At 38.3% G+C, this 18,602-nt stretch overlaps 1 long non-coding RNA gene across 3 annotated transcripts in view; it reads right to left on the reverse strand.

The window, feature by feature from the left end:
• The window catches only part of LOC138932646 (uncharacterized), a 199,878-nt gene that overhangs the window by 84,019 nt on the left and 97,257 nt on the right, over positions 1–18,602 (reverse strand). Inside the window, exons 6-7 of one of the 3 annotated variants that reach the window (XR_011446806.1) lie at positions 17,419–17,557; positions 8,730–8,773 (exon numbers count right to left, since the gene is read on the reverse strand). This is a non-coding gene — a long non-coding RNA (uncharacterized lncRNA). Of the gene's footprint in view, positions 1–8,537; positions 8,628–8,729; positions 8,774–17,418; positions 17,558–18,602 lie in introns of those variants that run through there. The other 2 variants (XR_011446805.1, XR_011446804.1) reach the window with 2 other exon arrangements.

Genomic DNA, 18,602 nt, shown 5'->3' on the forward strand with positions numbered 1-18,602 from the left:
ATCAGCCGCATGCATTGTGTTCCACATATTCTCATAGAAGTAGAGCGGAAATGATAATAAAAGAAATTTGACATTTCGCGATGTTACTTTCCCGTAAAAAATGCACACGCTTCCGGAATAATAATGCAAGCAAATACAATCTTCACGAGAACTGCAGTTTGTGCTCCACGTTTCACAGATCGTTATCTATCATGGCGTTGCATTATCGCAAGCGTCAGATCGCGACGATTACCAATCAACGATTAATCGCGCTCGATAGCGAAAAAGCGCGTCGATTTTCCTAAAAGCTATAACGCGGAAACGCTCTAACGTCCGCGTTTTATTGAAACCCGCCGCTGCATTGTATTGTTCCAGACGATGTAACGCGACAAACATATGTATCGCCTCTCGCCATTGTCGCGGACGATGCACGCGACAGCTCGAGAGAGAGAGAGAGAGAGAGAGAGAGAGATGGAGAGAGAGAGAAAGAAAACGATGGATTCGCCAATATAAACCCGAAGAGCGCAATTTCTTAGCAACTCGATTGCAGTCGATACGCCGGGGTGTTCTCGAGTGTTTCTGCACGTTCGCGAGCTTCCCGCGTGATGTGTCGACGGAGCTTTTCCACCACAACGGCGTTCAAGGATACGCCATCGAGAAAGGAGAGCTCTAAATCCAACAGGGGAGCGTTTCCGAGATACGAAAAGTCGGGCGCGCGAGAGCGGAGATAAAGTAAACCGTGTCATTGAGCGAAACTACTTAAATTTTTACCAGACAATTTCTGCATTTATATTAATTGACCACTTGAATTTATAAACTTCTATTTAACGTAATTTCTCTCTGCATCTATCTTAACTCTTGTCATTAATTGTCGTATATTTATTTTCTTCTTTTAAGACGCTTTATAATTAAAATTGAGAACGCAAAGTAGTTATACACTCGAATTGATCTGTTACTATGCATTTTATTTGTTGCGGATATTCTATTGACTCGACAGTCTCTTATGGCGGATAGAAAATTTTCCAACAAGGTTTTACAAGATAGTGAATTTTAAGATTTTTCTCTCAAACTCCTCGATGACGCGTGCGAAAAAGTGTCTCGCAAAATCGGAATGATTTCTGAATGCCAAGAGTTCGTTTCTTTTGCTTTCGTTCATTCCTTTCCTTTCTTAAATCTTATAGCTGAAACGATATCGTTCGTACAATGTACGGTTATACAGCAATGGGTTTAATGTTTGCGCACGGGATTTTTACTCTAACGAATTCCTTGCATCGAATTTTTCTTCTTTTCAGTTTTCATTTATTACGACAAACATCTGAATTCTTTTCTCATTCTTCGAAAGTGTTTCAGAAACTTTTGATATTGGCATTTTCAAAAGAACAAAACTATTATTGATCGTAAATTATATATAACTGATCATAAAATAAAGCCAAGGATCGATTCTCGCTTTATATCCTCGTTCTTGTAAGTCTTAGAATCTAGATTACAGAATCAATTTTTGATATACATACCATAAATGCGTTCCATGCTAACGCACGCGCACACTCATACACGTTGCTGGCATATTTACATATTAGCAATAACGTATCTGCACATTGCGTTAGACAGATTTATGCTGAAGCAGTAAAGAACGACGCGGATGAAAGTATTCTTCTGTATGCGAAGAATTATTGCGCGCTCACTTGGGAAGACATTCTTCACTTTTGTAAATGCGGAAATTCGCGAGGGCCACTTTCGTTGCACGTGCAATATTGCTATAGATATATATATAATATGCATCTGTATAAGGTTATATTGTACATATACTTCTCATAAAATTTATCATCCCATCCATAGCTTACCAAACGTAGAATAATTTTTGACATAAAAATTATTTGCAGATATAAAATAAAATAAGTTTCTTTATTTATTTCTTTTTTCTTTATTTTTATTTTTTGTATTATCGTCTGAGAGTGATTCCGTCCAATTTCCCTGTCTGTTTTGCTCGTTTGTTTATTTGGATATCACGCAGATTGAACTGATTTTTGCGAAAAACTTGGAACAGATCTTAAATCAACTTAAAACTCTTTGTTAGATTATATGCCGCATCAGAAATGTATTTCACGAAAAGTACGCAAAGACGAATCTGCTTCAGTAATACCGCTTATCATTGACCTTATCAAAGTTATGAAAAATTGTAAAAAAATTTTTCTTTACTTCATTTATTATAATATTATATTAGAATTATATTAGATTACATTAGATGAGATATTTTGCAGATGGATAATGCACGTTATCGCGCGAGAGTGCAAAATGTTTTAAGCTTCGTAAATCTTGGATCCTTTTGCCAACCGAGATAAGAGTGGTCGCCGGGATAAGAGAATTCAAAATCGCCATGCCAACACGGCACTTTTGGTTTTACGAAAGCACGTATATCCCTTCCCCTCCCCCCCCCCCCCGGCCCCTCGTATGTGCACATGCCGGCGAATATTTATGCGTTTTCCAGCATTCGCCTACGACTGCATAAACCACAGCACGATCACTTTCCTGCCGCGGCGCGACGCCGATGCATAAAGCATCGAGACACGCGCGTGTTTTTACGTTCGTCGATTTTGTAACGCATATGTTTCTCCCCGGGAACGATACCTGCCTCCGTTATACGAACTTTACATTCGGGTCTCGTATACTAGAGCGAAATGCAGGGATCTACGCGAATGTATTCTTCGATGCAATAGTGAAAGAATTTTTTTCAAAGAGAGTAAGAGAGAGAGAGAGAGAGAGAGAGGGAGAGACAGGGAGAAAGAAAAGACTATTAAAGAAACATTTAATTTTATTACAGAATCATTGAAGATACGAGACTTGGAGCGAGATAACAGGAAATTGTGGCTTTTATTGCAAGCGAATTTTATTTGAATTTGTCGATAGACATTCTGTTGCTTCCTCTCGACTTCTGTCGATAATAAGTCGCTGTTAGTCACGACCGTGAACGATCGGAGTTGCCAAAGGGACTCCGGAACATTCGCGAGCCTTTCATTTTTTCCGATGCGGACCGTCTTCACCTCGTTCCTTTCGACCGATCGTAGTTATTAAGTAATATCGAGAGATTTCACCGGGCGGCTCGATGCGTCGATAAAATTTTCATTTCGCGGTTCACTGCTCATGCTCGTGCCAGCCCGACGAAATCCGTCTCAAAAGTCATCCTTTTCTATCTCGCGAACTCTTTTCATACCGTTGAACATATTTATATAGATTAGGGAAAGTTTAATTTATCAATTGGATGATTTGTGTATAGTTAAATTAATTAGTGGATTTTGAAGTGATTGTGTCGTCGTGAGAAGAGCAAAAAAGTAACAGAAAAAAATTGTCTTGTAATAAAATAAAATATGCAGAAAGATTTTTTAAACAAATATACGAATTACACTGAATAAATGTTTAAAAAATTTTATATGAAAATATTTTCTGCGAAGATATCTCCTATTATAAAACAAATTGAAAAATCATTTGATTGCTTCTTTAGATACAAAGTTTCGTTCTCGAGAACGTGATTGTTTTCTTTAAAATCGCATATTCTCATTAGTATTTCGCCTTACAAAGCGATATTTAATTTAACGGTTTCATAAAAAAGGATAACGCACGGTCGGTCGGCTATAACTCACGAAAAATGTGCTTTTAACGATCGAACAATATTTAATCGGGATAGAAAAACGATGTTAGAATGCGCGACCTGTTAGATATGACCCGCAAAATGCATTTTTGAACACATTAAATCATTTTTAATTTTAACATTTTGCGATGCATGGCGTTAAATATGCGTTGCAATATATGGTACGTGAAAGATAATTGTGTTCGTTTAGAGAAATATGTTTTTATCATTTCTATATTTTAATATCTTTTTTTTTTTTTAAATATACACGCAATATTTTTTTTAAAGTAATTTTTTTTTTTTTTTTTTATACATGCAATACAATTTTTTGAAGCCATTATATCAATCCGCGTATTTCAATTCAAAATAAAAAATTTACCTCTTTTACCATATTTTTGTAATTAAACTAAATTTTCAAACGTATATTTAATTTCTTAACAAAATTATATTACATTGAATATATAAAAATCAGAAAGTGATAAAATTAATGTGCGCCATATAAAGCTGAAAAGAAAGAAATAATAGCAAAAATACTGAGATAATTGGAATAATTTAATTAAAGAAGAAATGATAGAGCAAATTATTGGTTTGTTTGTGACAAATTTCAACAACATGGAATAATTTCTCATATTCTCGTATCTCTGCGTTGCCAATAAAGTAATCAAAAGCATTCGCGATAAGTTTAGTTATGCGTTTTATTGGATAAAATACAATTCTCTAGTTAGAAAAGCATTCTCTTGCTTTCATGCGAAAAAAAAAAAAACAGAATTTCACTCTCAGGAACCTATCTTGCAAATTGATCGAAATGCCAACATACTTTTTCATCGTTTTCGGTTGTTCACGCGCGCGTCAGCGCCGACAATAAAACGAAAATTTTTTCGCAAAAATTTCATTCCGCACGTTTCGAGCGATTCGCGCATGCTTGGTCAAGGGAAACTACATAACTTCCACCTGAAAATAGCGCTATATAACACGCTTGACAAAAATAGCGACGTCATCTGTCAAATCTAGTGTTGAAATTGCGTTCGGGAAATAATGAAGCCAAGACCCAGCTGTAGTTTCAACACGCGCGTTAAATCTTTGGAGAAGAGCTAGTCACGGTTAATCAGTCGTTGCACCGAACGGCACGCATGTCCGACTTAACAAAGGGCTAATGATCCAATTAAAAGGAGATTGCCCTAATTGGAAACTAGCTGGAATCCGATCAAAATCGTTCCGCGGTAACGACCGGGGTATTCGATATACGGCTTGTAATACGTACGTAATCATCCTCCGGATATCCGCGGTTATCCGCGTCATGTTCTCGAAGCGAGTAAAACGACGGCCGACCGTCGCTCAGGAATATGCTCGACATTAAAAAACGTCCGTCGAGCGTCGCCGATTTTTTTTTCGGCGAGGCTTAAACCTTTTTCATCCCCTCGCGTTCCATCGGTCTGCTATTTAAGCAGTCCTGTCGCGCCCCGAGAGCCCGTCCTCTAATCTCCCGAGGATTAGACGGTATAAACGGTTCCTACCGCGTGTCTAGAGCTCTTTATCGTGCGATTTCACGCGCTCCGCGTCCTCATAAATGCAAAGTTTATCGTTCCCGCGAAGAGATACGGTAGACACAAATACTGGTAGTTTCGCAGGATGAGGTCGAATTTCAAGAGCGAAACAGAGTGTACCCATACATTTTCTCCCGGCGGCCAATTACGAGAGACGGTAACTGCCATCCTTTATAAAGGACGATTCATACTATATTCCGCTCAACGCCCTTTTTTCGCGCGAGACTCGCTTCGACGAACGGGTTAATTGCGATCCGATAGTTTCACAATGGTGCTGGCGTCGTGTGCGCGCACGTGTTAAACGCGTATCCGTACGCAATCGCAACGATCTGCGAAAAATATCGATCTTCATTACGAATCACGACGCGCAAACAAGGCAGTCGATGAGGTCGCGCGAATCGAGTAGGAATTTCGATCCGCTTGACTTGCGTGGATTTGCTCGGCGAAAATGTACCGAGTAAAGAGTTCGAACGTCATTAAGGCGTCCCGCTCGCGGCGTGTTAAACCGCGTTTCCATGAGACGCGCGATACCGAACGATGAACATCGATCGGAACCAATTTGCCTCCATTTAAAGTTCCTAGACTTGATACGACGAGAGACGCTTTGCTTAATGAATTTCGTTAATTAAACGCGACTTGCGAGTCACGCGAGCAGCAAAGAACAAAAAATACGTTTCGCGTGAGAACTAACCTTGATATAGAGAGCTGTTTGGGTGAAATTATTATTACTCTTTTTAGTAAAGATTCGATACAGCGCGCATTCGGTCGTTTGAATCTTACAGTGTACGATTACAATAATTAATATTTATCATAATCTGCGACTTTATATAGAATATAAGAAATATGTATATACAATATTTCTTTTTGCTGAACAAAAAACTTCTTTCCCAGTTTGGCAATTCCGCGATAAAGTTTTATCCATGAATATTTTTTTTCTTCCTCGACCAAAGCGTCGACTTTGACTACGCAAATTTTATTTCCACGGGAAAGACGGACAATTTGTTTTCCGGTTGCAAGTCGGTTTCGCGCACGATTTGGAATAATATTTCCGATCAGGACACTCGTTCCGCCATGTCTGTCGCTGCACTTTACTCGAGAAGCTTTCGATTCAAGTGGAAATCTAATCGAGAGCCGTTGAGTGTAGCGAATAACGAGTTCGATGAAATTACCACGCCTTTTTGTATACCGTTCCCGGCCGGTCGAGCCAGGCACCATAGAGCGTTTCACAAGATCGTTGGCGCATCAGCTAAATCGATAACGCATTGTGCATGCGTAATCCCGTTTACCGTGATAAAATTCACCGTACATATTTACGTTTATTATAATACGTATCATACGAAAGAGCAATAAAGCGCATCACACGCCGCTGGTCTGTCGTACATTCTATATCCGATTTACCGGGGCATTATATTGTACTTAACGCTGTTATTAATGAAAATGTTCGCAGCTTAATGTTTCTCCGTCTTTCACAGAAAATATAATAGCGGAATTATGATAAGCAATTTGAAACAATGAGATATGATTGTATATTATCAGACAAATATTTTAGAATTTTTTTTTTTTTATATTATTTTATATCTATTTCTTCATGATTTTTTATGTGAGATAACATGCGTGAGACTTAGAAAGTAATAATAATTATGATCGAAAGTAAAGGATACTTGATAGATAGAGAATTCTAATTTTTATGAGAAAAGATTTTAAAAAGTGCTACAGATTTAAAATATTCGACGGATGGTTTAGATAATTTATTGGAATAAGAGCGATAAGAGGAGTTTGTTTACAAATGCGTATTCTCGATTAATACAATATAATATACGTAGAAAAAATAATAAGAAATATTTTTCCCGTATAGGTAATCCTTAGACGGCACGTGCAATGTATAAAAACCTGATGAAACTCTATCACGATTGTTCGCTTGCAAACCAGTTAAAGATTAATAATTACCGTCGACGCGAAGGTCTTCCCGGCGATTTACAAGTATCAGGAGTCAGCCAGTTTGGCGCAGGTGGTTCTTAACATAAATTCGAAGTGCCGAGGGCAAACGGCATAAATTCTTGCGAGCGAGAGACCGTTGCGAGACTGCATACGTACGCGTGCGCTTATTTAAGTGAAGTTTAAGCGACGCGGTCGACTCTCGCGCTCGCCGCTGCACCTGCTCGTAATTGTCCTGATATTTGCCGTGCCTCCCGTCTACCCGCCGTTTCCCGGGCTCGCCGCCGCGACCCATCTGGAGCTTATTTATTAATCGGCTCTAAATTCAAACGCCAAAGTGCATCCCGCCCCGTGGTCGAACACGCATGCACGCACGCACGTACGCACGTCATACACCGAAGTGGAGCGTTTACAGAGTTGCGAATTGCCATCAAATTGTTCATTCGACGCGATGGCGTTTTTAACGGCCGCGAACGAATCGGGATGACTTTTTCATGGACGTTCATTCGAATTGAAAAAGAAAATAATTCATCCCGGGAGAGAAATTAAATTGCCGAGAGAGAACGAGCGCTCGTTATTTCAGATGGCTTATTTTTATTAATTACAATATCGCTCCTCGCTACATTTCTAAACATTTCTATTGCTCTCATTTTCGCCAATTTCGCAGTAAAAAGACGTACGTGTATACAGTTTAATTAAAAAAAAAAAAAAATTACGAATAAATTCGCGCGAAGTTCTACGATCGTTAGACTTTAGCGATTTTTTTTGTCATTTCTCGCCGGAAATCGGTCCGATATGCAGATAGTAGAAGATCATGCAACGACGAAGATAAAGCGGTATGGAGATTCGAGATTAATCCATCCGAATCAATTTTGATTCAGATAGATTCGTACTGATAAGTTCCGAACATGTACCGGCTCCCGTGAATGATGACGATGGAAAATAGATCTCGCCGTCCGCAATGTATATCAATACCGTTCACGTGCATTCAAGCTAACGTTTTTTGTTCGGGAGATTATTCCTGGGCAAAATGCACATTTTGCATAACGGACTTTCATATTTTCCCTCGGTTGTTCGAGTCTTTGACAAATTTCAAATCAATTCCTCCTCGACGTACATAAATTCGACGGGAGCTCTCGTCGTTTACCCCATAATTTCTTACTCTTTCAACGTTAAAAATCTCTATTATTTTGTAACCTGCGTTTGAGAGAAAATATACTGATGTCCTACATATGAAGTGACAGTGTGAAGATTTTTGACAATAATGCTCCACGTATTTTCAGAGAGATAAGTTTAAATTCATGAAAGAGTTGATTTAAAACATGTACCTTTTAGTATTTAATATTTGATCGTAATATTTAAATTGAAATTATATTCTTCATGTTATTCTAATTTTAATATCGAAATATACATAATATATTATTTACTGACACGTGATATTTTATACGTGCCGTTTCAAAATATTTAATAACAATAAGAGCGTGTGTAATGTTGAAAGTAAAAAATGCATGTGCCAAATACAAACAAGTATCTAAAATATTTGTATGCTAGAAAAAAAAAATAGAAAATTAAAACATACATACGTATATGGCTTATATGCATTTGACATTTTTTTTATTTACCATTAAATAAAAATTTTTGTTACTCACCAGTCGATGTACAATAGCAGAGTTGATTACGTTGAAGTATTGATCTGCAACATACAAACATAAAATCTAAATTATAACAATATATGTAATTAATATTTAGAAAAATTATTATTACTATAACAATTATAATAATAAAAATATTTAATAGAATAATCATATGAAATTTCTCCAAAGATTATTTTTTGTTTAAATATAAACTGTTATAAAATATAAAAGTCTCTCATTAATTCTTGTAGTAATAATTTAGTTACAGAGCTAAACAAGTTAAGATAAATTAAAATAAAAATATGATTTAGTAATTATTATATAATGCGTATTTTATTAAATCGATTAATAAAATATGCGAAATATATAAACGTGTCAATTTTCATAGTCTATAACTGAAACTGCACAAATGTTAATATTATAGTTATAGAATGGTCAATGTTATGCATTTACAATATTTGTATTATACGAACAATATTATAATTATATGTTATAATTTAAATAGCATTCTTGGATATTAATTGTAATAATTAACTTAGTTAGAAATTTAATATCTCTTAAGTATTGATTATATGATATGTAGCTGTACTGTATAATAATTTGGATTTATATGTATAATACAAGTATGCATACATTGGAAGTATTACAATCTAGATATATATAAATGCGCTTTTTTTAGAAATACTAATTATTCTCTATATATTTATTTTACATTATTAACATAATTACATTAGAATATTTATTATCAATATAAATATTAAACATAGACATATATAATTAATACTTCAAAAATATATTTCTTATGTACTCGCGACGCTATTGCACGGTGAGTTTCGTGAAAGAAAAGTAATTTTATTTCAGTAATTATAATTAAAATAAAATATTTTCTTATTTGATGTCTTTATAATTATAAGAATCTAAATGTATAATTCAAGGAAACATCGGCCTAAGATTTTATTGTATATATATATACACGATGCCATGATAATGTCAAACAATAATAATTCCTCGATTTTACAGATAAACTTTGTAAACATAATGACTGTAATATTTTAATTTATTTTAATTCATTCTAATTAATAATAACACGGATAACGCCGCAATTTAGTCACCACGAAAACGTCGGACCATTTAGATATTTAATTAAATGTCTCGAGCGACGAGAATATTTTTAAAGCAGATTAAATTCCGAAAGGGAAACAAAAAGAAAATATCTCGTGGCGTCGTTTACGTTGAGCGCGCCAAGACGCTTAAATTTAACAGAAGAATTTACGTCGGCCACCCCGTATTCCCGCGGGCGAAGCCCGTGTAAACGGCATTATCTACTGTCCCCTGGGGGAAAGAGGGGTTACCGTCCCTTCATTCCGTAAGATTCGTTTGCTCGTTAGACCGAACCTCTCGCCCTTCTATCCCGCGAGCCTCTGGGCAATGATGACCGGAATCAGGAATCGAGTAGAACTCGTTACCGGGTATCTCGCGAGTTTGCGCTTCCTAATTCGTAGTTTACTCCCGCGTTTGCTCAACAGATCATTCCGATAAATATTTTTGAACGTTTAAACTACGCTCTCTCTCTCTCTCTCTCTCTCTCTCTCTCTCTCTCTCTCGCTTTCTAAGAGTTTTACTCGGGTTTATCATGATCTGGCCGACTCTAAATATTTATTTATTAAATAAGACGTCTTTTTTTTTCCCTATCCTGTATGTATATTGAGAAAAAAAAAAGATATATATAGTAAAAAATTAGCGCATATCAATTAAAATATTACGAGCGAGACAGTGTGTACACGTTCTGTATTCGACGCGATTTTAATCCTTTTCAACCGATTTCTAGATTTCGTTAGGCGCTTTATTTTCTTTCATATACCATACCGCACAGATTTCGCGACAATGACAACACATCGCTCGTGATACGCTCTTCATATGTCCCTATCCGTAAAGGTGATCAATAAGCAATTACGTAGATGTCGATAATATATCGAGCCTCATTGTATCGTCGCTTTAAGAGTTCGAATCGCGATACGCGATACAACGACTAAGATCTATTATTCCTATGTATACGGGTATCACGTGTCCTGGCGCTACGCCCACCAACAATCCCCCGTCGGCTCCATTGTCCCTGGACGGCGCAACGATCACGGTTCAAAGGATTCTAATCGAGTTCGTCCAGTGGATCCCCGCGCGCGCGATCCGTCATCGCGATTCGGATTATCCCGCACGCACGAGCACTTTCGATAATCGTGGCCGGTGCAGAATATCGTTGTTTGCGCAAGAGAATCCGGCAAGAGGGATCATCCTGGTTGCATGGACGTGCAATCGATTCCGCTAAATCGATTTCGGAACGACTGCGGCCACCAATTTCGGCAAACCATCCGGCCGAAAGATGTACTATGATTCCGATGAGTGGACGATGTCGTTGAAGCGACTAATGTTCGTATCGATGAAATCCGTTTTTTTTTTTGTGTTTTTTTTTTTTTTTTTTTTTTTTTTTTTTTTTTTTATTCAGGATCTGCTATTTCGTGGACGAAATTCGAGGATACATTCGGGCTTAGCCTGTGTAATCGCGTCCATAATATTTTTCGCGCGGAAAACGCGCTTAAGACAAAACGAAAAGCGAACTTAATGAATCGATATGCGTATTATTTAAAATTGCTCTGTCGTTTTAGTCCGTAAAATTTAAAGTGGTATCCTATCGAAAAATATATAGACGGTAAAAAGTCGCAAACATAACGTTACGTTCGATTCAATCTCGTTCGAGAGATTTCCCTTAAGGATGAATCGAGCGTATTTACGAGATGCATCCGCAATCATAATCTCGTGAAGTATGTTCTCTATTTGCATCGTGCTGCGCGAGCGCACCCACAGAAAAGATTTCCGGATCTAATGCTATTACTCTTCAATCTATCATAAAATAGGATCGATATAGCGACGATCATATTTATTATTGAAAAAGGAATATTTTAATCTTAAATGGAAAATTCTTCAATCTAGAATAAAATGCCTAGTAACGCCACCGCGTATCGGTTTCGCGCCGACTATTGTGGCGCTAGCATCAAGTTATTCTAAATGCAAGAATATATAAGCTTAGATTTGTATATGTTACTCTTGTCTCAAGGTAGTAAGACAATCTTATTTAATTCGAGAGAGAAGAATAGGAATTATTGATTTAATTTTAAAATTGTTTTATTTTTATACCGCATAAGGTTGCGATACGATTAAATATGTCAAGAATATTTTTTGTCTCGTTATCAGAAATCCTTTCTGAGAGTGCGAGCCGTGCGTTCGCTGCGTAACGAGAACCCCTCGCAAAGAAGAGGAAGCACGAGGATAATGCAAGCTGCTGCGAGGCATAATTGCGCCCCATGTCGACGAGTAGTTATGATACGATTGAATCAGACGTTGCGACCCCGCGACAGAATGGTTTCCATATCCAGGAGGACGTCCTGCGTTCGGGAGAGTAAATCCGTTTCGCAGAATTTCATCTCTGCGCTCGTGGTGCATGCAAATATTTGGCCTCCCGAAGCGGGATTATATTATAAAATTCGTTTCCCCGTTGAAATTTTTACGCTTCTCCCCGAATATTCCCGCCGACGTTCCTTTGACGCATTAACGTTACGCGTCTGCGAAGGGATTGTAGGATACGGTATAATTCTTTTTCAAACCGCAAATTGGAATATTACGAAATAATGTCGCACACACGCAAATGTCACTTGAAACTCCCTACATTCTCAGTAATCTTCCTCGGGTAGCTATCCCGCTCGCAATAATATTCTTGCAATTATATCGCGAAATTATTCTCAAGATCAAATATCCCGTAATCGGTTATTTGCTTCAAAGCACGTGTTACTCGCACGAGATTTTCTCATGGTATGTGAGCGCCTTCAATCTTTCGCGTTTCTCGATAACACGCCGATCATAAATTTTTATACGCCACACCGGAGGTACAGCTGAAAAACACCTCTCGGGGGTATCCGGATTCGTCCGTGCTGACGCGAAAAAAGGGAGGAAGAAACGCTTCTCGCGATGCTCGCTGAGATATATGTCGCGCATCGAGAACAAACGGAAATAGTGTCTCGGCATTCAATTTCGACCTGTCTCTGAACTGGAAAATAACATTGAGTTTACAAATAACTAATCCCCATTCTATAAAAAAAAAAAAAAAAAAAAAACCACGTATCCATCAATTAAACGATGTAAGGTAAGCCAAGTGAGAAAAAGACAGTTAGTTTACTCTAAATTGTAAATTTTAAATCATGTTTTAATCGTTATAAGAAATGAAAAATTCAAGAATTCTATGAATCCTCTACGCGTGTAAAAAATTTTAAGTATTTCTAAACTTGTATAAATTTATATGCTGCGAAGAGAAAAATTTTGTCACGAATTTTGTATGAACGCGCACGTTTTACATAGCCCCCTTCAACGGTTTGTCCATATAATTTGCTTTCGACGCGGTTTAACATTGTTACCTTCAGTGCATCGTATGTCAAAATTGATTTCTGTTTGTTCTTGGCATCTCAGAGACTTTCATCGGTCCGCAATACGGCGCGCTTGTCGTAAGTTTCGAGAGATCTCTGCGTAGCTTTTTCGAAGGAAAGAAGCTGAAAGGGGATAAAATTGCGCAGTACTTTCGCACCGTCAACCATTCTTAATGCCACGATAGAGAAAACTTTGTCGGTCCTATTCGTACTTTCCTATCCTTGTCGTTTCCCTTCACTCCCTCACTCCGTAACGCCTATCGTCCGAGTGGGCCACAGTCGGTGCTTTCAACTACGTGAAAATAATAAAAGAGACAAGAGAGAGAGAGAGAGAGAGAGAGAGGATACGTGGAGATCCTTCAAGTTTCCGATATCGGAGGAACGAAGTAAAGGAGAGGACGGATCTCTCCGCCACGGTTTGTAACTTTCTCTCGGCGTGTGCGCGTTATCGGTAAACAACGTTTATTTTCCCCGCCCCATTGTTTCCTTTTTCTTCCCGCGGAAGGAAAGGTACCTTTGTCCCGGAAATTTAATTACGTGCCGCATCGTCGCGCACGAGCATGTGGCAGCTGTTTTTCTAGCTCGCCCGTCTTTCTTTTTCATAATGAATCACGCGAAAATTTATACGTAGCAAAGTTTCACAGTCTAAAGCGCAGACTCAATGAAAATTAAATGTTGCATCCACTATTATGCTCATAAAATCAGATTTTTCGTCATTAGAATTCTTCGCGTATGTAAAGAGACTTGTCGAAAATTTTATGAAAATTTTTTCAAAAATGTTTTATGCGTAGCTCCTGACGCATAATTTTCTCAAAAAATCATAACTTTGACGCAAATATAATTAAAGTTAATATCTCTGCCGAGCAATAAACATAAAAATTTCTCTTCGCGAAGAAAGAATCATTATTGTAAAGAAGAAAAATGAACAATTTTCCAAAACTTGTCAAATACGACGAAATAATAATGAGATATTCCTTATACAAAATCAATATTTAATTAGACACACGGGTTTTATTCGCGTGAAGCTACAGCGATCCATGTATTTTCCTACAATTAACTTTCTTAACATCGGCGCTCGATACTCGTTTACAGTTTCCGTTCGGTCCGTTCGAACGATACAACGAGATGAATTCTCCAAACGGCAATTGCTTCCCTCCGGCGATGGCCACGATCGTGCCCGGGTCGCAACAACGGCAGCCTTTGTTCCTTTTCTCCTCAAACCGCAGGAGCGGCGAGTACGTGGTAGATTGTTCCGTCGGTGAAAACTTTTCAATTCCGAGGGCTCGTACGCGAACGGATATACCTGTAACGGATATACCTCCCTCTCTTTCTCTCTTTCATCGAACGGACACTCTCGTCTCGTCTCGTCTCGCATAGAATCAATTATCTGTGAGCGAAGCCGCATGTCGTAGCTCGAGGACACTCGGGGGAATCTGCCAGGCGTTACACGCGAGTGTCTCGTCCATACGCAAGTGTCAGTGCCATCCAATTTGCGCTTCCGCATCCGGCATCTCGTGAGAGATGCATTCGCGCATGATGCAGGGAAGAAGGATACAAGCGATGATAGCCGTGTGAGCACGTAACACCGAATGAGTATCGGATATCAATTAACAATTGATGTTGACACTTATAGCACACATCGAAAGAGAGCAAAGTTCCTCGCGGGCACTTCACTTTTACCGTGAAATCTCTTCAGACGATTGCTTCGATATCGGAGTATCGAGAGAGCAAAGAGCGGAAAGAACTGACGAGATTTTATGATATAAATAAAGATCTAACATTGAAAGTTTATAAGTCGCTTTTTTAAGTGACCTCCCCCTCTTTATATATCAGCCTTGTTCGCCGTGTTCAAAGGACGCTGTAATTCGCAAAGAGGACCGTTTCGCAATTGACTCGATGCAAATGTCGATCGAGTTTACATTCGTGTAAACCTTCCGGCAACGTGCGCGGATCCCCGAATGGCATGGCCCGTATGTGCACATAATTTTGATTACAACTTGTACGTGAACGGGGTCGACACCGGAGCGGGGCGTCCATTAGGGAAGAGAGGGATGTGAGAGGGGAGAGATGGTACACCGGTACCATCGATGAAGAGGGATGGAGCACTGGGGGGAATCGCGTGTAATAACCGACCAAATCCCACGTTCCTGTTAACGTTGCACGCTCGTAGCTGTCAACGGTCGGGCCTATATACGAGCAAATACAACGCTACCAGACAATAAGCTGCTTGATACCGCAATTGCGACATTTGCGCGACACGACGCGACGCAACGTGTCGAGCTGCGCCGAATGCACCTCGGGCCGGTTCTCGCCTTGCCGAATATGCAGCGAAACATCAATATGCGCGCGTCAAAATGTCGCGACAGGACGAATGCGCGTTCGCCGACCTGAAAGTACAAAGAGCGTCGAAACCTATGTAACGAGCAAAAAAACAACTGTTTGTTTGCGCGAGAAAAATATCATATTGTGTTGACAGTACATTAAAGCTCCCTTACACATATTTCAACAAGGACAAAGAAAATTTATGAAAGTTATTATTTTCATGAGAGAGGGCCGCAATTTTTATTGGCAAACGTATGAGGAGATGCTAAAATTGAGTAACAAACGAACATGTATAGCGCGTCCTTTCAAATTTACGTATCTTTGGAAAATTTATAATTTGTAATACCGTAATCCTTTGTAATACCGAGTTATATTTGATAATTGCAATCCACACACACACACATACACACATATATAGGTTCTCATATACGCAAGCCCTTGTTTTCATTGGGAGGAAAAAAAAAAAACCCCTATTCTTTTGGAGTAAAATATCGCAATCCTTTCACACAGATCGAGTAAAAATGAGTTTTTATTCGATGCCGGATAAAACATCGACTCTTTGATTTTTGCCGAACTGTATTTTATGTATTTTATATCGTTTATGCGGGCGGTGCACTATTGATCAATCTTGCATAAATATATATCGGCGACGATTGAATAATACATGAATTTTTTGGACAAAATTTATATTTCTATTATATTTACGTTTACATTGAACATCTTTATGATTGTATTCTTTTTTTTTTTTCTTTTTTGGAAACGAATAGTATAATATTTCGTTGTTGCGACAAAAGTATTTGTAGACAAATAGCGTACGAATGGACAACATGCGCGTGCACTGGATTCTTAATTGCATTGACCACGTGACATGTTTCTGTGCGTGTTGTACGTGATATACTGCAGCTCGCCAACGCGCACCTTCTTCCAATTACGCGAATGTAACGATTCTATCGGGAAAAAAATAACATATTGGCAATTAACATACAAATGACTGTCAAACCCATTTATGGAAATAACAAATTCCACTCGAGCCTCCGAAGCTTGTTACTTTTAAATTCGTAAACAACGACTCATTATCACGTACCATTTGTACCATCAATAATGCTTAATTAAATTTGTTCCAATAATCAACAGTTGCATTAATTACCGAAAACTCGACGGACGATTCGTTCGGCATTAAATATTTATTTTTAATAATGACGCTTTGTTGCGCTCGCACACTCGATCGGTCTATACATATATATATATACTTCGCGATTAATTAGGATTTTAAGTATAAACAGCGTGATCCTGATTTGCGAAAAACAGCGAAATTACGTTGACGTATCGCGCCAGCTCCGCTCGTCGTCGCATACAAGCCAGTTTCATCGACGTTACAAGCGGAACGGCCGGCATTTCGCGTAAACGTTGTGTTTACTCATTCCGGTTGAACGCAACGAGTATGTGTTTTGGACGATTCGAAGTCAGCAGCGGAAATGTTTTTGGACAATGGTCGCTGCAGCATGTATGTAGCACGGTGTTTGAGAGCGTACGTTGTATTTTGCACGCAGCCCCGTGTAATTATTACGTCGAGGCGAACGTCAAAATTCGCGCGTGTCAAAATTCCGAAAATAAATACAACATATGTTGTTCGGTAACGCGGGAAAAACGCCCTGCGAACCATTTCGCGAAGCCCTAAGTGGCTATTGTTGAATCTTTTATAACGATCCTTTATCACTTTATCTTATCTTTTTTTTTTCTTTTTCGGCGAATGAGATGTCTTCCGTACAAAACGCATCAGTAATTATTACGCATGCGATATTATTAGACATGTTCATCAGCATATTTGAAAATTACTGCAATCCGCGCGCATTTGTTAGGATTAGTTTCGAGTTTAGTGAGACAATTAACTTAAACTATATCGCTCAAAATACCATAGTGAACAGCCGCTGCGTTGACCGCGACCCCATACCGTTCCGTTCGTTATTATACGGGCAACATGCAAATTTCTTGATCGTTTAAAGTTTGCGGGACGTTAAGTGTGCCCAACACGTCCTCGGGTTTCCCCTGGTCCTAAAAACAATGATCTTATTAGATGCAATTCAATGACGATCGCCGTTTCTTGCTCAATATCGTGCCTCAATCTTTATTTTTATAAACTGGCATATTTTATGCTATATCAATATTTTCTCTCTATTATTTAAATGTCACGTATGCTTTATGGTAATTACTTTGTTAAGGCTGCATAATGCGCAGTATAGGTATGTATGAAATTGCGAAAATTAAAAGATTACCGATGCAATTAATAATGACAAATTACAATTATTCAGAATTGATTCAATCAATATGCTGTGAGAAATGAATATCAATAATATCTGACCCTTGATATTACAGTTATTTAACATTTTAATGAAATATTATATGTAATGGCGAAATATAATATTTAAACAATAACAACAACAAAATATAAAGATAAGTAATAATAATAGATTTGATATCCATTTTACGGAGTATGTAATATAAATGTGAAATGTTATATCCATTATTTTATTATTATCAACGTTTATTATTAATGTAACTGATTTCATCGCAACGATTATGATAGCTGATGATTCAAGTTAATTTCTTCCTTCTAAAACCTGGTACATGAGAGTACAGTGTCGTCTTTAGTGTGAATAACGAGGCGCCACTGCACGCTCAATTAAACAAGCTATCGTCCAACATATTCCGCAGAAACCAGAACCGGCAACGTTACGATGACCGACGATGCCTGTAGACAAGATGAAGGATGCAAATTCCTTAATCGTTCATCGTCAAAGCTTGTTAAGATCGGTCGGTGTGATAGGCAGTTTGACACACTTCGACTAAACTCGTTCGTCGATGATGAAGACGCTTTTGCAACTCGGTGCTAATAAACTTGTAACACGTAGCAAGTGTGATGCGGGTGTAACGGGGGATTGGTTATTCAAAGCATCGCAGTTTTAACACATGTCATCCATCGGGGACAAATTGTCGGGCTTCGATCCAGCAGCACGTGATTAACCTGAATCTACGTGGTAATTTCTAAAGCAAAAGAAGTAATCTGCGAAGCCTGAACTTCTTGGGGGTGAGAAAAAAA

The sequence above is a fragment of the Polyergus mexicanus genome, unplaced genomic scaffold, assembly GCF_030449975.1.
Source record: "Polyergus mexicanus isolate NDT 795.1 unplaced genomic scaffold, iyPolMexi1.0 SCAF_4, whole genome shotgun sequence".
Taxonomy (NCBI): domain Eukaryota; kingdom Metazoa; phylum Arthropoda; class Insecta; order Hymenoptera; family Formicidae; genus Polyergus; species Polyergus mexicanus.